We start from the raw sequence: 24,513 nt of genomic DNA on the forward strand, positions 1-24,513 counted from the left end.
AGACCGAGACAAAGAGACAGACAGACTAGGGTCAATTTTGTTAGCAGCCAATTAACCTGCCAGTATGTTTTTGGAGTGTGGGAGGAAACCTATATCACTTTTTTTCTCATTTATATATATATATATATGTTAACTATGTTTTCTATGGTTTTTTGGATGATCAGCTATCGTTATTGTTAGTGTATCTTATGTGCGGCCCAAACCAACTCGTTGTCTGTCAATGTGGCCCAGGGAAGCTAAAAGGTTGGACACCCCTGGTGTAGATGATAGGAGTGGAGTTATATATGTGAGGGGAACTAAAAATTAGGTAATTTGATGAGTATTCCAGAAAGAAGAGCATTTGCACATGGGATGGCAGTGGTACCTCTACCACATTCTCCACTTAGGTTAACCAGTGTTTAAACAGTTCTCAGAATCTTTCACCCTTCCGTATTCAGTCCACCAGTTTTAAATACAGTGGGTGATTGTTAAGGTAGCGGTGAACTGGTTTCTACCCATGAGTGCCAGCACACCCTAGGGGGTCTTGGTGTACAAAGGTGGGCATATTTTTTGAAGTTAAAACAGGTTTTTCAATTTGAGATGAACCTCATGTGTGTTTTGGACTTTAGCCTTCATGGCAGAATTTTAATGATAAATCTTGCCATATAATTGGGCGTATGATGTAAAGTGAATGTTATTTACATTGGGGATAAAAAACAAATACAGTAGTACCTAAAAGTTTATTAAATGTTTTACATTACTATTAAATTACCAGTAACCTAAATAATATTTCCGTACAGTTTGTAATCTAGGCATGGGAAAGTAATGATTTGCTTGCTTATAAGAGAAATTGGCAGACTTTTACCCAGAAAGACGTCAGAGGCCTAGTCTAGCAGGTCAGTCCATTTATGGAATGTTGCTGGCATCTCCAGGATTTTGCAAGAATCCACTGTACATGTTGAAATCTGCATCTGTAAACTACAACAGGATTGTCACGACTTGACAACTCTTTATTTAGGATTTTACATACTACTAATAATCGTTTTCCCCCTGCATTTGCAATAAACCATAAATGTCTCTCAGACTATTCAAAATCAGTTTTCATTGGTAAAAAGAAATTGAATTGGTGCCCTAGTAGATTTTATACTATACAGCTAGACGGTAATATGCAAACAGCACTTGAAAATATAGGTCATAGGTATTAGTGTTATAGAGGTGCCCGTGCACCTGATACACTTCAAGGGTAGCTTTGATAAAAGCCACACAATACCCTTATCTCAGTAATAAGTTTAAACAATACATTTAATCAAACAATTATTATCTGTAATAACATGTCAGCAAGCATGTTAATGTAAGATAAACAAGTGTTAAAAACAAATCTTACAGTAAAGCAGTAAGGTACGGATGGAGGCTCGGAGGAGCTGCCTGTTGCCCATCACTGGTGTTCACAAAAAAAATTATCAATCCGAAATTAGATAATGATGTGAAATTTAAAGAGGACATTTCATTCACACACAACTACACATTAAACCGCTATCTGAACAGACAATACATTAGAAAATGTATCTTTACATTTGCTGTGTTTTACATTATAGTTCTTCTACATTTGACTTTTTACTTGTAGGCATGAAGATCACTCTGTTCTGAGCAGCTATAAAAAATTATGAGTATTAATGGTAATGTGAACATCCCAATTGTACAGGCAGGAGAATTGCTCCTGAGAAATATCCTATGATGTCATCAGGAGCCAGTGTTCAGTACATTTTCTCTGAATGATCACAAGATCGGTGTCAATGAAAGGGTTATATGAAGCTCCAGAATTATTTTTGGTGCCAGGGACTGAGAACTGTTGGGGGGCAAAAGAGGGGCGATGGATTCATTCAGGGGCGCACTCAGGGGGGGTTTCTGGGTCTCCAGAAACCCCTCCCCTCCGCTAAAAAAGTGCCCTACATAGCGGCACTGTACTAAACAGCAGCCGCGCAGCTGTGAAAGAAGCTTCCATGGCGGTGCTGTATTGTATACAGCACCGCCGTGGATGCTTCTTTGACAGTGCCGCGGCTGCTGTATAGTACAGTGCTGTCAAAACGGAGCTGCTGCGCATGCGCGGCAGCTGTCTCGCTTTTTTTGGGAGGTGGAAGGGAAATTCCCCCTTAAAAATCTTCTGTGCGCTCCTGTCATTATTGTTGCAGAACCAGCCGCCAAAGGAAATAATGATAGAGGAGTAGTAAATATACTATCACTGGCCCCTGCTGCTTTGTAAATAGGGATGGAGTCAGTGGGTGTAATATATTTACCAAATTTTGGGTTATCGAAACCGATTCGGGAATAAATTTTCAAATGCAAAATCTGGGTGAATTTCACAGAAACTTCCTATGCCAACAGCTAATTTAAATAATGCTATAAACATTTAGTGCAATAATTTATTGTTAATTTGGGGGTATGGGATGTGAACTGACACTGTCATTAGGATTTTTTTCAAACTGTACTATTAAATTGAGATTTTTTTTTTAAAAAAAACAAAAAACTACATGTAAATTAAAATTTAAATTCAAATGCTTCATGTTTGTCAGTGCTGCTGTGGAAGCAAGCCGAATACCAGTGCATAATGACTTGTATTATGATGTCCAAGTTTGCAGAGCAGCTTCTGTGGGTAGAGCAGTGCTTCTCAACCTTTTCTCACCTTTGGCACACCTAAGCCCTTCTCAGAATTCCGCAGCACACCAAAAGCAAAAATATACAAAAAGCAGGAATTACAAAGTGCATACACAAAAATTACATTTCATTTTTATTTTTTATGTGATAAATTTAACATCATAGCTAATAACATTTCATTGTACACTGCACCCTTCATCATCACTCTGTGCCCATCATGCTGTTTTTATCCCCTTGTGTCTCTCTTTTCATGCTGCTCCCTTTATGATGTATTTTCTCCCCTTTATTGCTTACTGCTCCCCTTTATGATGCTTTTTCTCCCCTTGCATTGTGTCTCCACTTTATTGTTTGCTGCCCCCCTTTATGATGCTTTTTCTCCCCATTGTGTCTCCCCTTTATTGCTGCATCATTTTGTGATGCTTTCACCCCTTGCTTTGTGTCTTCCTTGATGGCTGGCTTCTCACCATGCTTTCCTCACTGCTCCGTTTTAGAATACTAGTTTAGAGAAAATTACTAATTTGTCATCATCATTAATTTGTAAGGTGCAACATTGTCTGTACTTTTACATGTGACGGTACTGTGTTTTATAAGAAGTCTTGATAAAGGTGGTGAAGATGTGAGACAATGGGTCCTGCTCATTAGAGCTTACAATACACAGGAAGAGGACAATGCTGAGACAGTAGGAGCTAGCAAGACACACACGGCAAGGTATTGGAGCTGGTAGCAGATGCAGAAGGATTAGTATCAAGTGAGGGCAGGATAGTCTATAGTGAAGAGGTGGGTTTTGAGGGTGCTTAAAAGATTGACATGCTGGTCAGGCAGGGTTAGGAGTTCTATGAGTAGGAGCAGCATGAAAGAAGTCTAGGAGAAGGGAGTGAGAGGTGGTTACCAGATAGGAGGAGAGAAGTATTGATAAACAGATTACAGTGTGTATCTCATGACAAGTTCAGAAAAATATATGAAGTATAGGAGTTTGTGTGGGTGAATTCAATTCTGGAGAAAATGGGAAGTCAGTGCAGGGATTTGCAGAGGGGTGTAGTGGAGGTGGTGTGTTGAGAGAGAAAAATCAGTCTAGGGAGGGAAAGGCCAGATATTAGGAAATTGCAGTAGACAAGGTAGGATATAATGAGAAAATGGGTAATGGTGTTGATCGCTTCCTGAGTGAGAAAGGGGTGTATTCTGGCAATTTTTGAAGGTATGAGCTCCATTTTGAACATATTGAGCTTAAGGCAGCGCTGGGACATCTAGGTGGAGATGACAGAATGGCAGTTGGACACATGGGATAAAAAAGATGGAGAGAGGTCAGGGGAGGAGAGGTAGATGTTTGTGTTGTCTGAAAAAAGGTGGTACTGTAGGCCAAAGAAGTTAAGTTCACCAAGAGAAGTCCTATAAAGAGAGAAAAGCAGAGCTTTGAGACCAGAGCTTTTGGGACCTCAACAGATAGAGGAAGTGGAGGGGAACATGTGTCAGTGGTAGAGACACTGAAGGAGCATTTAGAGAGAATTCTCCAAACCTGGGACACTAATAAGAATTAAAGGTCCTTCATAATTTTTGATCCTGGGGCCACTTTTCCTTGAAAGGCGAGTTTGAAATATGTCACTTCTAAAAGTCTAATTATTAAAATGAAGTCTAGGAAACACTTGTTTTTGAGTGGGTAAAGCAAACAACTGGTTGGTTAGAGTAAAGCTCTTTTCCAAAAGATTCTGTTTGCTCTTGTGATAATAGCCACTTGCCACCTGCGATAATTCGTGCCCCAACATGTGTCTTCCCCTGTGGGTGGCCACACAATTGTACTAAAAAATTATATTGGTAGCTTTTTAGATTCTATTGATATCAGGAATTAATTCGTAGAAAGGCTTATTTGGCCAATTTATCAGACACAGTTCTCATTTTGTTAAGGAAAATAGATAATGTTGAAATCATACAGACATATCAAAATCATACAAAATAGAGATTTAGATTTTCCAGTAGTAGTAAGCAGGAGAAATAGAATATATTACATTTATCATTTGATAATGTACCAAATTGATTGTGATTAAATTACATTTTGTATTTTATAGTTAATGTAACACTGTGATAAGTGATGTTGATCATGGTCTACAGGACAGCAAAATGTTTCCGTGTGTGTGGGCAAACAGATACTGCCGCCCCTGCAATTTCCCGGGTTTTTCAAGCTGAGTTTTTTAAGAGGCACAGAGTGTCCCAGCTCAGAGACCCCGTTCAAACTGCACCTTGGACCCAGGAATTTCCCAGGTCGACCCCATTCATACTGAACACGGGTCTGCCCTGGCAATAAGTGTGAGTCATCGCGAGGAGCTTTCATTGGCTGAAAGATACTGAGGTCATTTAAAGGGGAATATTTTTTTTGCACACAAAGATGAGGTCAAAGTGGGTGGTGACTGTTCACAGCTTTATTCATGGCTGACAAGTCAGTATTGGGTAGTCCACAGTTCCTGTTTTATGCGTTTATGTGCTGTTTTATACAGCAAATGAGCGCTTGATGCAGCAGCACAGTGTCATTTCAGGAGGATAAAGGAGCAATTTGTCGCACAGAGGGAGAATATTTGGCGTCTGTATATGCACAGGAGGAGAGTTTTTCTCAGGGCCAGCGTCCCAGACACCCAATCAGCTGCTTTATGTGAGACCCGGGTTGAAAAACCCGGGTCTCACCATTCATATTGCAGGCTAACCAGGGCCGACACCGGAATTACCCGACCAAAAGTCCCGGGTTTAAATCCCGGGTTTTCAGACATGGGATTTTTTACTAGTACCATTCATACTGCACCCAAACCTGGGTCGTCTGGGCTTGCTCAGGCAAAAACCCAGGTTTTTCAGGCAGTATGAATGAGTTTTAATAAGTTCAGTTCTCTGTGATTTTGCAAATTCACACTTCAGATGCTTGGTTTTAGAACGCTACATAGTTGAAACAGAGGAGATCATTTGTTTTGGATAACTGATGAAAGTAATCTCTAGGTTACCCTATTACCACCCTCTATGCAGCTAACACAAGACAACAACCCTCTGACCAACATAGTTGTGTCCACCTGCTTGACACTCAGACTGAGAATCGGAAATTAGAGGAGCATCGTAATGGCCAGATACGCTGACAGATCATATTTATATGTTCTAACTTATACTACTTAATAACATGGTTATGAGCAGATTGCCTCCAGTAATAAAGCATTTTTTATATAATACCATTTATAGCTATAAATTACTTCACAACGCCAGCTCTTTTGTTTCTGTTATTTCCATATAGTTTATATTGGCTACTCTGCATCACGTATCTTTTTTTCATATGTTTGCTTGTTTAATCAATAGAAGATTAATTATGTGACAAAACGAACAATTCTCCTGTCAGTGTCTGCACCATTGTGTGGGGAATATAAATCTAGCTTAATTTTCCCTATCTTTTCAAATACAGACTATTCTTGAATGTTCCTGACTACTGACTTAAAATAGAACACATCCTGTGAGCAGCCTACCCAAACTAAAATAATCTTCATTAAACAGACCTGTCGAGTGTCACTGATTTTAGCCTAACTAGGAGTCAGCCATATTCACTTTTGAATCCATTTAATAAAAGTCATTAAATCATCACTTACTCACCTAATTATTTTCTCAAACAGCTACATCCAGATCGCAAAATATTACTTACTGAAACTACAGTGTATTTGACTTTTTATTAAAAAAAAAAAAGAAATGTGTATATAATGTTCAGGACCCAGTCAGTATGCTTTCTGGTCCTCCTATATCTTCTGCATATTACTAATTTATCTTAGAGAGTAATGTTACTAGTAAATGACATGCAAATACCTGTCATTTGTCCAGGTCCTTGAACAAATAGGTCTGTGGCCAGATTATTTACACACACACACACACATGCATGTTTGGCCAAATTACACAAATATTTAATTTTTTTTACTTCATGCATGTGTTCAACCAATGACTGAATACACGTGCCAATGCAATTATTGGCCATTCAGATATATTAATTGTGGATCCTTGTTTCTAGTGGTATGGTAAACTATTGTGCACTATCAACAAAAAAATATATATTATAATTATATATATTATTATATATTTTGTATTCCTACCCAATTAGCCAACAGTTATATTTTGATAAACATAATATACTTTTATGCAACAATATTCTTTTGATTCAAGTAAATAATAAACTGTGAACTGGAAATTTTGGTTCTAAATTGGTCACTGAGCCTTAATCTGGGTTGCAGGATGAAATAGGTTAAGACACTGCTCCTTAGCTAGACCTTTACTGACTTTGGAAAGTGAAAACCTATGGGCAGCTTTAGACCTCATACTCATTAGTAAAAATGTGTATGTGTATATGTATATATATATATATATATATATATATATATATATATATATATATATATATATATATAAAATTAAATTCTGCTAGTGGTTTTTACTACACTGAAGGCTTCCAAAATATAGTTTTGAAAAATGTGTTGAAGAGGCAATGAAAGTAAAATGGCAATGGTAACACTGCAAACAATGTTTTCTATTGTGAGTCCTACTTATATGTTTTAAATACGTTCATAAATGCAAGTGGGTATGAGCCCTTAGGCTTGATAGTTTTAAGGTAATAACTAATTTTGTGAGACAAGTGTATGCTTTATGCTGTAGGATTAATCAATGGGTTTTCCATTCTCAGCTAAAATGGACTTTACTTGTTGTGAATTGTAGACTCCAGAAATTGCTTTGAACATTATAGAAATCTCAGTATGTTTGGGGTTGTATGGCTTATAAGACTTGTTTTGCCACATATGAGCTATATTTTTTACAGAACTTTTTATGCAGTTCTTTGGAATGGAAGGTAATTGCTGTTTTCATTCTGTCTGCTGCAGTGTTGTTTTCAGCCTGGGTGTGATCACTTGAACTCCTCTCATCTGCAGCTCAATCTGACACCTGCCCTAATGGATACTCCTTCTTTAAATACGTGTCAGTTTCACTGAACCTTTGCCGGTTATAGTGTTCACACGCTTGCCTGTGGCTGTGAATTGTCTGCCCTGTTCATACTTGGTTTTGACCTCTGTTTGTCACCTGAGCACCCCTGATTGCTGCCTAGTTAGACTTTTTGCTTGTGACCCTGACTTTGAATATTGTTGCCGGGACCGATCATCTGCCTGTTATATGACTTTGCCTTCTCATCTGTGACATCACCTCCCAGGCGCAGGATCGTGGTGCTTGCTGTCTGCTCCTTCGGACTCCTCTGTGTCAGCAGTGTTTCACAGTACAGATTTACAGCTCGATCTTGCTCCAGCACTTTCCTTGCACTGTGCTGCTCTCTAACACCATCTCTACACAGGCCAGAGCTGGTACTACACCATCTTCTACTCTTCACTGTCAATCTGTTATACTGGTGGAGGGTGGTATTGCATCCTGTTGCAAACTCAGAATACCTGTTAAATCTGGTCCAGGTGCATCATGCAGCCTGGTTGCCATAGAGATCTCAGCTTAACATCCCACTGCCTTGTCCTCTGTGGTGCCCACCTACTGAGTTAAGTTACCACAACTCGAGATTAAGTCTTGGGGACAACGGAGTACTGGCGAACATATCTGGTTCTATGGAAGAGGGGGTTGCTAAAGGTGAAGCTCTGGTCAACAACAGGTTCTGGTAACTTAACTTGTTGGGTGACAGTAGTAATGACATTAGAATTGTGAACACAGTTGAAGCAGAGTTAATTGTAGGGAGTGGTGCACCATGGCAAATAATGTTGTTTTGTAATTAACCTCAATATCCAGAGTTGGTCATATTTTACTTTTTCAGAGATTTGTAATGAGATACTTGGCTCCATTTGGTGATTCTTAAGAATCCCCCCACCCCATAAAAACCAAAACAAAGATAACCAAAATTGTATCTGCCATCAGGAATGTCAGGAGCTTGCATCATCGGCTCTTGATGTATATTGACATCCCATAATGAGTTCCAGTGTTTGGAATGCAGATGTCCTCAGTGTTCCTTGCAAATGGTACTATCTTTTTGTACCTGCTTACAGATACACTATGCTCTCACTGTTGTACCACAGCAAGGGAACCTGAAAGTGACCATAATAGGCTATGTGGTAGGCCTAAAAGAAATTTAAAAAAGTTAATTCTTACTAAAATCTCAGAAATAAACATTTAACTGTGTAATAATATATTTTACACAATCTGTTTTTCAAGAATTTGGATGGAAGCTTTCGTTACTAAAGTGGCATGCTGGGTAAGTATGTAATCACTGCAGCTGGTTTTTATAGTGACAATAAAATACCAGCATGGAACCACATTGTAGTACAGTAGGTTAAGAAGATTCTTCACCACAGCAGCGTTAATCATACACATTCAAAATCAGTGCTTTCATATCTTAGTTGATGCTTATAATGCATTTATTTTACTCTGCAAGATTTGGTTTATACTAATGTCCAAGTTTTTCCCCCACAGTTGATTGTAATGTCTAGTTACATGTTTGTGAGCCAGATCTTAAAATAAATAAATAACTCTGCTTATTCTGCCCAGTTTATTGCAGTTGGAAAATAAGTGAGAAACACTCAGCTAAAGCGCAGTAAGACATTATTGCTGTCAAATTTAGACACACAAGTAGGTGAACAAATTGTACAAGATCAGGCTGTTTCACTCCTAAGACCCAGCGGCCGTGTTATTTATGGCATCATTCGGGCCTGGTTTTGCGGCTGGAAGATGAGTGGACAATAAGGAGTATCTATGGTTACCTTCTGACCTTCTTTTGAGACACTGATAATAGTGTGATTGATTTTTATAAGATCATCAGACAGTGTAGTTGTGAGGCCATAATCACTGCAAGATAGTTCTAACTGCTCCATATTAGCTGCAATATAGCAAAGCATATGGCCAGCATAGGTTTGTCGCAGGATATAAGTATACACTTGTCTTTGCATTTAGTGAATTTCGCTTGCGCTGCATTCTGTTCTCTGCACCTAGCACTAGTGAACACTGAAATAGGTACAGTGTACAGCACCTAAAATAATAATTTTAATGCACTGTAAAAGTGAATACTTGGTATGCTGAGGCTAAATAAAAGAGCAATAGCAAATACCCTGTTCTGACTGGCACATGAAACCCAATTTATATCCATTATTTACGGTTCATTCCTACACCGATTATGCACACCTATTATGCTAACATATAGCCCCTTCTGGCCAACACACCATCATCCCCTGGCAGTATTTGACCAGCTCTAAGATAGGAAACTCTACACTATAATGCAGTCACTCTCGGGCTACAACTGCTAACAGAAACCTACCTTAGCAATGTTATTGATTACAGTGCTATGGTTTAATTTTGCAGATATTCTGTAATTGCCATGGATCATTATCGATTTTGTTATAATGTTCATGTGAAATGTGCATGCCAGTTACCAATGGACTCAATAACCACTATAACCACTATTAGAGCCTCCAATAGTGATTCATTCACCATATGTCTGTGTAGAACGCATTGTAAATCTGTCTGTAATGACATGTTTTATCACCCCAATGTGTCCATCACATAAGTGATTTTTCTGCCCAACCTGACTGGTGGTATCTGGTGGCAACATTGCAGAACTACTGTGCAGCACCTATAGTTCCTGGTATACCGGATTCAATATAATGGAAAAAGTCATAAGATGTTGAAGATAACCATGTATGCATAGCCAGGAACATGATGCTTTACAGGTCCCTTAAGGTACTTATGTGGAAGTTTAAAATCATTGTCACTTAGAGTAAGCAGAACTTTCCATATTATAAAACAATTACACTGCAATTATCTTTGGGTAGCACTAAGCAGTGAGTTTTTTTCTTTTTTTTTATGCTCAGTAAAGAAAAGCTAACGGAATGCCAATAAAGGGTGTTATTTAGCAGTTTTGGGAATAATTACAGCTAGTGAACATATTTACATAGTATTTTGTACTGTAATATTCTAGTTCCTTGATTCAGATCTATTGCTAGACATTATAAGATACATGCTGACACATTTTGTAGAGCATCTCATAATGAACCGTGAATAGCCTTAAGCCTAATGTCAAACCGGCACTTTGAACACTAGTGCTTTTCCTGCTAGAATTGCAGTAACATTTTATAATGCTCAAATTGTTCCATGGTGACACAATGAAGTAAACGAGGAACGCTTCTACCACTACACGTGAACGATAATGCTCAGAAATCTTTGCATGCAGCATTGACAGTGCCTAATTGCTCCCATGTGACAGAAGGAGAGTTCCCCATTCATTTTGATGTCAATTCACATTGTACAGATTATCTACCGTAAAACTACAGGGGATTGCTTCCAGGCCCCATATGCTACACTACAAATGCTACACTGCAAAAGCTATTGCTGTGCAGTTAGCAGTAGTGAGGATGAGGGACAGGAAGAAAAATATACTTAATTGAAAATAAAATAGTACTTCATTGATTAAAAATAAACCGGTTACTACATACATCACATTAAAATATACAATTTATATAAAAGTAAAAGGTGGCCATTGTGTACAGCTCTCTGTACAATAATTCTTTTGCATTGTTTTGGGCATCAGATTTTGTAAGAATTTTCTTAGCAGAACTAAAAAGCTAGCAGATGTTTCATGTTTGAAGTAGAGTTACATTTTATGAGTTGTGTTTTTAAGTGTGTCTCGTTACCATGGAGAGGCCAATGAACATTTCCTGAACAGAACATGGCCACAGAATGTTAAATGAAATTCATGCTAACTTTTGTCCATGTCACTTGTGCTTCCCAAATGAAAACATGAATTTGGTGGATGTTATTCATTCAAATGATAAAACATTTGGAAGACGTTAGATTTTACTATAACATTACCTTTTCTGTAAATAAATGTTCGAATGAATCATACAATTGGAAGTTGTTTATGTAACTTATAAACCAACTGTGACGCTACATAATCTGGTTTCAAACAGACATTAACCGTCAAAACCATTATACTCTTTTTGTGAATTGCAATGTCAGGAAATAATAATCATGTGATAATATTTTAAGCAAGGCCAGAAGTTTCTGCAATGTCCGTTTCTGAATTTTACAGCAATAATTTACTGGAATTGATCCTTTGTTGGAACAATTCCTTCCTTCCAGCTTATTTTTGCGTCTTTTAACCTTTGAGAACACAACCAGATAAGAATGAGTAGTGAACAGTTCAAATGTGAACCACTCCAAAACATTGCAGACTAAGGCTAGGTATACACTGAAGGAGGCTGCAGATACAGAAACTTAACTGCCTACTCAGCAGTTTTCTATATGAGTCTACCAGCCCTTTACATTGAACTGCTTCAGTTCATTGATGTTTGTTCATGCACAGGTTTCTTAAGGTCCTGCCACAGTAATTCAATGGGGTTTAGGTCCTGACTTTGAATTGGCTATTCCAAAACATTGATTTTTTTTCAGCCATTCAGATGGATATTTGCTGGGTACTTGGCATCATTCTCCTGTTGAATGATCTAATTTCAGCCAAGCTTCAGTTGTTGGACAGATTACTTCTCATTTTCCTCTACAGTATTTATGGTTGGACCACTTATAAATAACTTATTTGTGGCTGGATCATGTAGAAATAATGTATTGTAGAAATGTATTTCAATTATTGGTGCAGGCACCAATGTATAATTACAAAAGTGGAAGCTGCTCAAATCAATTTATAGGCCATAACAGGTGCTGAAAGGGTGGGGTTATCCTGCAAGGAACATACACACAACATTTTTTCCCCAGCACACTGCTATAGCCAGCAACAGATCTGCCATTTCTACTGTAGATAAAAATGCAAAAGTCTTTGTTGCACACATTTGCAAATGTATGTTTAAGCCATCCTGCCACGCCAAGGCGCTTTTGCATATAGGATGGTCCTACTCTAAACAATGAGAGTCCCTATATTTGGGCCATACATATGTGTTTTTAAATTGAGAGCTAACTTACCAAAGAGGTACCCCAGAAGCCTCCAAATAGCAATCCAATGTCAGCACTCCCCCTCAGCTACTGACACCAACATGCCTCTCAGACAAATACAAAAGTGGAAGCTGCTCAAATCAATTTATAGGCCATAACAGGTGCTGAAAGGGTGGGGTTATCCTGCAAGGAACATACACACAACATTTTTTCCCCAGCACACTGCTATAGCCAGCAACAGATCTGCCATTTCTACTGTAGATAAAAATGCAAAAGTCTTTGTTGCACACATTTGCAAATGTATGTTTAAGCCATCCTGCCACGCCAAGGCGCTTTTGCATATAGGATGGTCCTACTCTAAACAATGAGAGTCCCTATATTTGGGCCATACATATGTGTTTTTAAATTGAGAGCTAACTTACCAAAGAGGTACCCCAGAAGCCTCCAAATAGCAATCCAATGTCAGCACTCCCCCTCAGCTACTGACACCAACATGCCTCTCAGACAAATACAAAAGTGGAAGCTGCTCAAATCAATTTATAGGCCATAACAGGTGCTGAAAGGGTGGGGTTATCCTGCAAGGAACATACACACAACATTTTTTCCCCAGCACACTGCTATAGCCAGCAACAGATCTGCCATTTCTACTGTAGATAAAAATGCAAAAGTCTTTGTTGCACACATTTGCAAATGTATGTTTAAGCCATCCTGCCACGCCAAGGCGCTTTTGCATATAGGATGGTCCTACTCTAAACAATGAGAGTCCCTATATTTGGGCCATACATATGTGTTTTTAAATTGAGAGCTAACTTACCAAAGAGGTACCCCAGAAGCCTCCAAATAGCAATCCAATGTCAGCACTCCCCCTCAGCTACTGACACCAACATGCCTCTCAGACAAATACAAAAGTGGAAGCTGCTCAAATCAATTTATAGGCCATAACAGGTGCTGAAAGGGTGGGGTTATCCTGCAAGGAACATACACACAACATTTTTTCCAATGTATAATTGTAAATGTACTTATCGTGTTACATTTGGATGTGTTATGTATGGAAATGTCTTCTTTGGGGTTTTGTAACTTTGGTAGAGGAAATCTCCAATCTATAATATAAAAGCCTAGTGGCGTGTGTCTGTGTGTGGGAAAAAAAACAAACAAGCTGCAGCGCCACCGGCTGGGCGGAGTTATACACTGACCTACTAAATTCTTAGCATTATCTAATATATAAAAGAAAAAACTATTTTCTCAGAAAGGGCTCATCCAATTGACCTGAAATTTGGTATACTGACATTATTTGACAAAAAAATTAGAATAGTGAAGTCAGTTAACTTCCATCATCCTCCCTTCCCCCCCGTGGGAGGGGTAGTAAAGGCTAAATTTACGAGTTAAGGGCTCAAACTCATTTTCGTGAGGTAATTTTACCTCATGAACACACATTAAAAAGGGCACTTGCGTCGGGGAGTAACGCTCTTCCCCTGAGGAGGCCTGGGCTATTCCCAAATGCATGACAAGAACCTTTTTAAGACCTTAAGTAGCTTGATTTGACTAGAATGCATGAGTATCATGCACGGGTTAACTTGTTAAGAATATGTGGGGAGGGAGTCTGTTTGCTGATAGCAGGAAATGCTAACTAAGTATTTTGATGTGTCAAATGCCTGCTTTGGCCTGAAGGCCCGGCAGGGAGTCATACCTGTACCCTGGTTAAAGTGAAAGGAAATCTCTGATCAATGTGATTTAGGATATCAGATTACTGCAAATTTTAGTTTAAAACGCATATAAATCCATGTTTAAAGAACATCTCACATCCTGATGTTATTCTTTGAATGAAATATTGCAGTCTGTGCGGAGCCATCTGATCAGGGGGGCTGGCTTACCCCCTGCCAAGACTAGTCTCTAAAACTGTATAAAAAGAGAGCCCTTGTACACTGAAATGTATCATTCTTGTTTCTTCTGACCTCTTGATCACTGGTACCTTAAGCCAGTGTGAAAGCAAATAAACATCACTTGCTTCAAAGACCTGCTTGACAACTTCTTGCACGCTGAGTTTACTGTGACCTACAGATTAGAAGAAGAGAAAAGAGTTGTGTATACAGGGCACTCTTTTTGATTTTTAAACAAAAATCAAAAAGAGTGCCCTGTATACACAACTCTTTTCTCTTCCTCCAAGTATAACTACTTATATTGTGTAGGTGCACCTCCCCTAGTTATAAATGAGGAGATACCTCCAAATTGATAAGAGGTTAAAACTCGGTGTGGTGAAAAATAACAATTCTTAGAACCTACAGATTAGACCCAACTCAAACACAATGAACTATTTGAATGGTCCTTGCAATATGGTCTGTATAGCGTAATTGGCAATGTGAATTTGTACTTATCTGCTGGTCCAACAATCACTATCTAGAGGGCCATACCTTGGTTTCTGCACAATGTCCCCATCTTGTTTGAAACCAGCCATAACTATAAGTCCTGGTATACTGCAGTGGCTTCTAATGGGCATCTGACCGGTACTTAGAAGCCCACTTACAACACTAAGCACCGCCAGAGCACATTACTGATGGTATTTTGCCTGGTAACTAATAGCATATAACTACTTTTAGTGGCAAATTGCAAGGCATTTCTGCTGACTTTTTCCTGGGTGACTACTACTGTTTTATTACTGGTGCTGCAGGTATATGCATGGGTATTCCTGTTCACATTAGGTGAACTGACAATACTTATAACTTGTGGCATATTATTGGGCCATAAAGCTGGTATTCTACTAGGTGAATTTATTTGGCATACAACTACTGCTGCATATTAATATTACTACTAGTGGCATAATACTGGGCATTAATACTACTGATGGCATATTGCTAATGGTGCGGCTGGAGGAAGTTTTGAGGGGGCCAAATCTCCCATCTCTCAGGCAGCATAAAAACTGGAATCTCTTGTGCTTCAAAACACTATTAAATGCATCATTACATTTCATTTACTTATGCACTAAAATCAGGTCAGAAATCAAAATAAATTAGTAATATATGTTAGCACAATAGATTAAAATAGGTAGCTTAATCCTTAATTCGAGTTATGGAACTGAACGTTCTCGGGTCAAGACTGAGGTGATCTATTTCTATTGTTCTAGTAAAGTCATGGGTCAAAAGGTTTCTTGATAGCTCTCCAGTTGTCCCTTAATTGAAATGTTCCTATAAAGTGCACACAATAAACACATTAAATTGTTTTTACAGATGTTTGAAAACCAGAGTATAATTTTTTTTTTTTTCTGTTACCTCTTTGCCTGCTCTCTGTCATATTTTTGGTCCTTTGCTGACCTGACCACACCACCAGTGATACCACATATATCGCTTTCAATTAGGCCATGTCCCAGGATATTTAGATTACCGCACCTAAGTAAGCCTTTTTGTAATTTCACCTTAATACGATGGATAAGCAGGGCCAGAAACCTAAGTAGTGCCTATGGCGTCAATGGTTAGAGGTTGCTTAAAACACTGAGCAAGTGACATAATGTTATTTATGCAGCTCCCACACAGAGCACCGAACACTGACATGAAGCAGAAGCAGCTTCTTACCTGTTAAGCTGTCTGCTTCTGCTCATCAATGTCAGCGATGTTCTGAGCTATGATGTCACTGTCCATCGCCACATTCCCAGTGAGATGACCAGAAGATGGTAACAATCTCCAGCCTGCTATGGTGAGAAACAGCTCTGTTGATAGGAGATAAAATGATGTTTGGGAAGAAGAGACACAGGATTAAGTCCTATAACAAGAATATTTTTATACATTCTTCCTTTAGTATTTAAATGACAAATACAAAGGAAACATACAAAAATATGCAGAGACACTTTAAGCATATTTTTTGTCAGTATTTCAATACAGTTCCTAGGGAACCTTTGGTGGTCAAAATATATCCGTCCACATGTGATGTAGTGAACTCTAAGAATTAATTAGATACAACAATCCTTGTGATCACATCACCTAGCCACAATAAGCTTCTATTTTATGTTTAACATCTTCAATAGGAAATTAACTGGTATTGTGCTTTCCTTCTCTGGTCAAATGTAATCACTGGCCAGTTAACCACGTCATAGTACAAATGATTAATAACTAGTGATAGCTGGTATCTATGGTATTTGCTGAAAGATTAGTTTATATTCTGTCATGTATATGATTGTGGTTATTAATTCATGTAGCAGCCAGATGCAACACAGTGTGGTATACAGTTGTAAATGTATATGCTATTCATTCAGCCTCAAGTACAACCATAGAAAACTTCATAAAATCTACAATGTACTATATTACTATTTATTTTCAAAATATGCAAAATAATTTAAAAAACAAAAGAGTGTAGTCATGGATAAAGTCATGTGTGAAACTAAATATTGTTTTTATAGCATTTTAATTAAAATTGACTGTAGAAAAATGTGCCCCAATCCATGAATTACACTTGTATACAGAGTAGTATGAAGTGGGAATGCAGAGTTATATAGTAAAACAGTTCAACGTGCCTGGTAAAATATACGTTCGTTAATTCATACATTTTTCCCCTAGCTAATCGCAGTGCAATTAGGAACACTTCACATGTAGCAGAGCTACTTAAGGCATACTTACCAACTTTCTGTTGGTGAAATCCGGGAGCCTGCAGAGGAGGTGGGCGTAACAGGGGGGCGGGGTCCCAAGTGGCGTCATTTTGGACCTGCCCCCATGACGTGATGACGCAAAATGCGTCATTTGACAGCGGGGGTGGGGCCAAACGCCGCGATTCACCGGGAATCGCGGCGTTTGGGACTTAATTCTGCCCACTTCACTAGGAAGTGGGCAGAATTATCCAGATGCGGGGGATTGCCACACTCGCCCGGGAGCCCGGGAGACTCTCGCAAAATGCGGGAGTCTCCCGGATATTTCGGGAGAGTTGGCAAGTCTGACTTAAGGTTGACATTTGGTTGGACTAATAATAATTTAACTTACAGATTTACATAACATATACATTACTGAGCCTTACAGAAGCACATCTGAGAATGAGAATACCTTGTCTTCATCAAACATTGACTTTATGTATTGCCATCTAGTGTGAGGTTTTACTAAGGTGCCCCTTCCCCTAGAGGAAGCCCTGGGAACTGATCGGGCAGACGGTTTTCCCGGGATTCCTCTGTTCCTTTTACAGGGGTATGAGCAGTATAGCTCTAGTGATTGTACTTCACACTCACTCCAACCCGCCAACACTTCACCACTGTTTTAAGTTAGTTAACTGAATTGGTTGTATTACAGAACCGAGAACGACCCAATTATATGAAACAGGCTTTGGCTAGGGGGAGGGTCACCTTTTATAAAATCTTTTATGAAGGTAGTAGTGCAGCTTGAAAGATGAACCATGACGATAGAAAATTAGTCAAACCAAAAGATTTGGTTTTTTTTTACACTGTCACAAGTCTTGAAAAAAGGAAACAAAACTTACCAAGGAATTTCCTGATGTTGCTTTATATGTAAATTAAGGAAGACAATGCACTCAGTTTAGGAATGTATGTGATTCAGTTCTCGAGTGGCCATTTCTTTTGTTCTGACCATCACAAGTTAATGACGAGTTTTAATGTAGGAAGGATGCTGATCAAATTGTACATAGGACAAAATGTGTATAATAGGGATACAATTATTGCAGCTGCCTTGCAGGTGGTATAGTGCAGCAAAGGATAGTATGCAGATGTATGCACAGACTTCATGATAAGTATACAAACATCTGGATTATAATAATGGACCTGTTCAACTGAAATCTACATTTGCAGCTAACTTGAAAGTGGCCCATGTGATTTGACCTTATTTTTTTTTCACTGTGATTTGCTTAGAAATTGTTTCCTCTTGAAACAGCAGTTATTCAATATTATGAAACATTGTAATTATAAAACATTGTCAGTGCCAAAGATTTCCAAAGAATAGTCTTTTTAAACCAGGGACAGTTGCCTTCTATGATGTATGGAATTCTGATTGGCTGGCCGTGCTGGACACTTGGAGACAGAATATTGTCATCACCAAAGAAAATGCTTTTGATAAGTTCATCATCAATATCAATTGAAATATGTCCTATTTACTGTTTGTTTTAACACCTGCCTCCCCAAAACATATTGTCTCTTAACATCCTGGATTAAACATACTTGTTGTGAGGAAACAGGATGCTACTGGACTGGAGAACTTTGTATTCATCACGTTTCTCAGGGTTTAATGTACTTTCTAATCCCTGGCCTAATCTAAGCATATACACCAGAGCATCGGTGTGACAGGATGGACCGCCTATGCCACCATGTCTGTTGTTGCTGGGAACCGGCTGGGCTTACTTTGCCACCGTTCACTTTCGTTATCCCAGATGCACCCTCTTTCCGCAGTAGGAGGGACTTACACGAGCTGCCACCACTGGACTCCTTACCAGCATCCAGTACCGGGTTTCTTCTGGGTAACTGACGCTGCTAGCTTGTCTCGTTGCAGGTACTGGGCTGGTACTCCTGACCTCTTACTATGGATCAGGGATGCTGTGGATGGTCCCCCCTGGCCTATCACACTGACCAGGGCTGCATGGGTAGCAAGCAGAGTGATGGTACCAGAAAGCTTGGGTCCAAACCTCAAAACAGCCGGCGAATGGATTCGATTTTAGGTCTAATCGGCAGGTCACAGGAATACAGCAATATTGATGATTTTTTTTTTCATACAGGTCTTTGAAGTAGATGTTTATTTGCTCTCACACTGGTTGGAGGTATCAGTGATCAGGTCAGATGAAACAAGAAAAAAACAAGTTTCCAATTCAAGCTAGTGCCTTTTATACATTTCAGACACAGGCTATTTTTAGCATTAGGATGCACACTATTTACACAAACATAGATTTACATGCGTTGAAAAGCTAACAATATTTGCAGTTATGGAAATTCTAGAAACACTGTGATGTCCTGCTATCACATGCTGTCCACACTGTTCAGAAAGGTTTGAACGACAAAGGCCACACATTAACGACCCCCTGCTGGGCCTTTGGCCAGAGCAATTCCTACTATCAAACTCCCTCCCCATGCCTAATTGGAGGTTTCCACTAGCAACCTTATAAATCCCACACAATGACACTTCCATACAAAACACATCCCAATACACAAAAGACCTCCATCCACAAAGGCCTATTGTATCAAATATATACATCAGAAATAAGGCATATCCTTTAGTAAGGTTAAAACAGGAAAAGCGAGTTTCTACCCTGGTCTCAGAAATAACTATTTCTTATCTCAGAATATATACAATATAAAAAATAAGTGCATATGCAATTATATAAATAAGCGCCCTTCGCTATTTCCTTTCAGTAAATTTATAGCAAAAGTTATTTATCAGTGATCCAGTCACAATCTGTGTATTATTGTATGTTATTAGGTACATTTTGCCCTTGCTATTTCCTTCAATATTGTATGTAGCAGAAATATAAAGAATACTGTATGAAAATAACAGGACAGCAGAAGTCAATTTGCTTGTGTTAGCTAACATAATTACCATGTGTCTCAAATATCCATTTTTATGAGGTGCATTTTAGATTTGGTTTGTAATCAGAACAATGTCTGATAGCTGGCAGCCCATGTTAATTAGCTAGGTCAACTGGTAATCTGAGAGGTAATTAGGTTATAATTTATAGACGATATGCAATGTGCCTCCACAGTAATATATTGCCTGAAATAGCATTGGGAAATGTATCAATATAAATGTTATTGTATCAAAATGTATCAAAGACTCAGATGCCGTAACACTGCTGATACAATGTGTCAAAAGTCTTGTTTCATGTAAGTGTGCAGTGTCATTCCCTGATGTAATATTGTAACCCCATGTTTAGTGTATCCAGCCAAAATAGTTATTTGAGTCAAGCCATTCCATTGTATAATATAACAGGGACAGTATGTCTCTAGCAGCTAAGGTGTCCACTGATACCCCATTCATACTGCGAGAAAAACTCAGGTTTTTGCAAGGGCAAGCCAAGACGACCCAGGTCGAGACGCAGTATAGATGGTGTCAGGTCTGATTAGGCCCGAGAATTTTGGTGGGGTAATTCCCGAGTCGCCTGCACTATGAATGGTGAGACCAACTTAGAATTGCTAACTAAGTTTTGTGATGAAGTGTCAAATGCCTGCTCTGGCCAAAGGCCCAGCAGGGGGTTGTTACTGTGTTACCTTTTGTCAGAGTGGTCAAACCTTTCTGAACATCGTAAACAGCATGTGATGCAGGACATAAAAGCATCTCTAGAATTTCATAGATAAGTGTAAATATTGTTGGCTTTGCAATGCAAGTAAATCCATGTTTGTGTAAACACATTGCTTCCTGATTCTAAAAATAATGTCCAAACTGTATAAAAGGCACTGGCTTGTATTGACAAGTTTTTCTTCTGATTTCATCTGACCTTAGCACTGGTACCTTCAACCAGCGTGAGAGCAAATAAACATTACTTGCTTCAAAGACCTGCTTGAAAATGTCTTCAATATTGCTGTATTCCTGTGACCTGCAGATTAGACCCTAAATCTAATTCGTTCTCCAGCTGTTTCTGAGGTTGGACCCAGCTTTTCCGGTACCACCGTTCTGCCTGCTACCCTGCAGCCCTGGTCAGTGTGATAGGTCAGGGGGATCCATCCACAGCAACACTGATCTATAGGAAGAGGTCAGGAGTACACCAGTAACGGGGTACACTCGCAGTGTCAGTTACCCAGAAAAAACCCGGTTCTGGATGCCGGTAAGGAGTCCAGTGGTGGCAGAATTTGTAAGCCCCTCTTACTGTGGAAAGAGGGCGCTTTTGGGATAACGAAAGGGAACGGTGGCAAAGTAAGTCCAGCCGGTTCCCAGCAGCAACAGACAGGGTGGTATAGGCGGTCCATCCTGTCACAGATTTCTGGTGGCGAGCAGCGGGATAACCTCGGGCGGCTTTTCGTGCACCAGTCAGGAGAGCCAACTTATTCAGGAGAGGAATAACTGCAGCCAGGAAAACGTACAGGATGTCTAATTACAGTAAAATGTCAACGGTGGCTCTTGAGATACTGTGCCAAATTTCTTACACAGCGACAAGCAGTGAAATGAAAAAGGCGCTGAGAGCCTGGGATGTGCAGTACGGGTCAGCGGATAAGGAAGCGGACAGTGACCTGGAGGAGATGTTAGAGGTACCTGCAGTAACATCCCAGAACACAGCACCTGTTTCCAGCAACAGTCCCCTCCCACAGAGAGAACCAGTGATACAAGTTCAACAGCTGGCATAGGTTCTTAATCTGCAGACACTTTGTACTGTGTTATCAAAATGGATTTACAGCAGTACACAGACGACCAGGAACACCAAGCAGCTGCTGGCACCAGTCATGATGATAGTAATTCCTCTACGTCATCTGCTAAAGCCTATGTTAAAATGCATAGTGTTTTAAAGTCAGGGAAACAAAAATGTAAAAAAACACCTTTTACCTTAAAAAAAAAAAAAGACCTGTAATCCAGACGAAGTTATCTGCAGAAAAAAAAATAAAAGTTTACGTGTAATAGCCGGGCTGGAAGAAAACAGTAAGTCATTAGATGAAAATGTATGTTCAGATTCAGAAATTACACAAATCCCTGAGGAGAGTCTATCCACGAGTGCTATGTGTAATCCTAACCATTCTGATAGTGTACCCATAAAGAAGGCCCCTTTCAAAATTTCTGTGTTACGGCAAGTAGTGCGGCATAAACTTATAGAACAGGTGACGAGGTCTTTACCTTTAGCAGCCGCCTTTCCCGTAGAGACTGGTTATGCTTACAGGTACTCAGATACCCCCAGGTCTTAAACTCTAAGTAGTATAAGTTTATACTCACAGAGCTGCGCACAGGTACACGGAACAGAGGCAGGCCAGTGATCTTGCAGACTGGACGGAGCACCAGAGGGAATGTCAGGTACCAGCAAGGTCGGGGCAACAGGCAAGGTTCAGTATCCAAGGACAGGCGATAGGTCGAGGTCACAGGCAAAGGTTCAATATCCAGAAGCAGGCAAAGGGTCATACACGGGTAGTCAAAATCCAAAGGCAATACACCAACTGAGGCACAGGAGCAGGCTAGGCACAGGAGCACTGAACTATAACCGACAGGGAGGCTAAGCCCTCCCTGCCTTAAATACCACACTACTAGCCAATAGAAGCAGGGCAGCGCTATCAGCCACAGGTGGCTGTATTTAGAAAACCTAGCTGCCCACATTGAGCATGCGCCCGGCTGGAGCTAATGCCGGGACGCGGCGCTATCTATAACAGTGTCCTGACTGTTGCCTAGGCAACGGCTGTGACAACCCCCGGAAGTGACGTCCCGGACGTCCGAGCTTGGCCGGGACACAGACAAGCGTGACATTCTGCAGATGTGTGCATGAACAGCCCAAGTGTAGCCGATGATACACAAATTGAGGATGCCACTTTAGAATTGCAACAGGATGAGGGGATATTTGTGTAGCTGATGAGGGCGTTAATGAGGATGTTGATGAGGATGATGTTGTTTAATTCCTGCACCAGTGGAAACAGTTCTTGCACGTGATAAGAAGGCCATTGTCATGACTGGGCATAAGACCAAAAAATCCACCACTTATGTGTGGAATTATTTTTACCCAAATCCTGACAACAGTTGTCTAGCCATTTGTAGCGTTTGTAAAGCCACAGTCAGTAGAGGTAGGGACCTTAACCATCTAGGAACCTCATCCATATTCATGGCATGCTGTTGGAAAAATCAGAAATTAATGCTAAAGTAATAACACCAAGCAGTCCATCATCAGCTTGGTCCCTTCTCTCAGCTAGATCCCGACACCTGCAATCTACACCCACAACACCGTTCTCATCAATATCCTCAGTAGTGATCGGAGTTAGTCTTGCATCCAAGTTGCGAAGGCTAGATGACTCCTCCACTATCCTGGATTCCTCAGAAGAATTCTTCAGCATTAGTCCCACTGCTGCTGCTGGTGGATCTTCATCCCAGAAGCAGACCAAGAAGAAGACTACTAGTAGTTTACAACAATTCACTGTTAAACAATCCTTTGCAAGAGGAAGCAAGTATGAAATCTGTCACCCAGTCGCAAAATGGATCACAGACGCCATGGCGACTATGCTAGTATTAGATCTGTGTCCATAATCCACTATTAATGCAGCTGGTTTTTGACAGTTACTTGAGGTCTTGTGTCCCCATTGCCAAATTCCATCACTACACCATTATACCAGATAAGCTATTCCTCACCAATAAAATGTCTGCGTGAATTTAATTGAATATATATATATATATGATGTGCTTTAGTTATTAGTGTGCATATCAATTAAAACTGTTATAGACTTGTCATTTTATTGGGGGTTTTCTCTCTCTTTCTCAAGGAACATTGGTGTTGAAATGAGCTGCTTATGAAAAAGACTGTTACAGGGAGACAATGGAACTGTACTGGTATATGTAAGTACTACTTTCTTTCAAATATTTTTCTACAGAAATAGAGATGCAGTTGTTGCACACATATCAATATCCTATATAGCAGACTTTTAAAAGGCTAATTGCCATTTTACTGTGGGGCATAGTGTACTGTATTTAATTAACATTTTGCAGGCTTTCTTTACTTGCAGGCCTAGGAAAGCATATTGCATGTTTCAAACCAACATCATAATCTCTTTCGCACTCAATAAAGGTTCCAATCTGAAGGGGCTGTAAAACCTTGTTTTTGACCCTTTCTTTAGTAGAAGATTTTGTCCACAGTGGTAAGCCTGATTTACTGAGGATAATATCCAGTATAATTTGTTATCCGCCTAATGAAGTTGAAAAAACACGCTGAACACGCGGGTGATAAAGAACCCGCATGTTCATACATTTACCCCTTGGTGTTAATAGAGTCTATACCCAGAGGAGGGTCTGTCTACTAGCTGAAGATTGTTTTACTTTTCTATTTCTTATCATTTTTGTGTTTATACAAGATGTCTTTTGTTTTGTAAACCAACAAGCAAATTGTGCTTTGTCAGAC

The 24,513-nt window shown here is 39.6% G+C and overlaps 1 long non-coding RNA gene across 1 annotated transcript in view; it reads right to left on the reverse strand.

Moving 5' to 3' along the window:
* Positions 1–756: 756 nt before the first annotated feature.
* The window catches only part of LOC142158667 (uncharacterized), a 35,480-nt gene continuing 11,723 nt past the window's right edge, over positions 757–24,513 (reverse strand). The window contains exons 2-3 of the long non-coding RNA XR_012692840.1: positions 16,104–16,237; positions 757–2,677 (exon numbers count right to left, since the gene is read on the reverse strand). This is a non-coding gene — a long non-coding RNA (uncharacterized LOC142158667). The remainder of the gene's footprint in view (positions 2,678–16,103; positions 16,238–24,513) is intronic.

The sequence above is a fragment of the Mixophyes fleayi genome, chromosome 5 (assembly GCF_038048845.1).
Source record: "Mixophyes fleayi isolate aMixFle1 chromosome 5, aMixFle1.hap1, whole genome shotgun sequence".
Classification (NCBI taxonomy): domain Eukaryota; kingdom Metazoa; phylum Chordata; class Amphibia; order Anura; family Limnodynastidae; genus Mixophyes; species Mixophyes fleayi.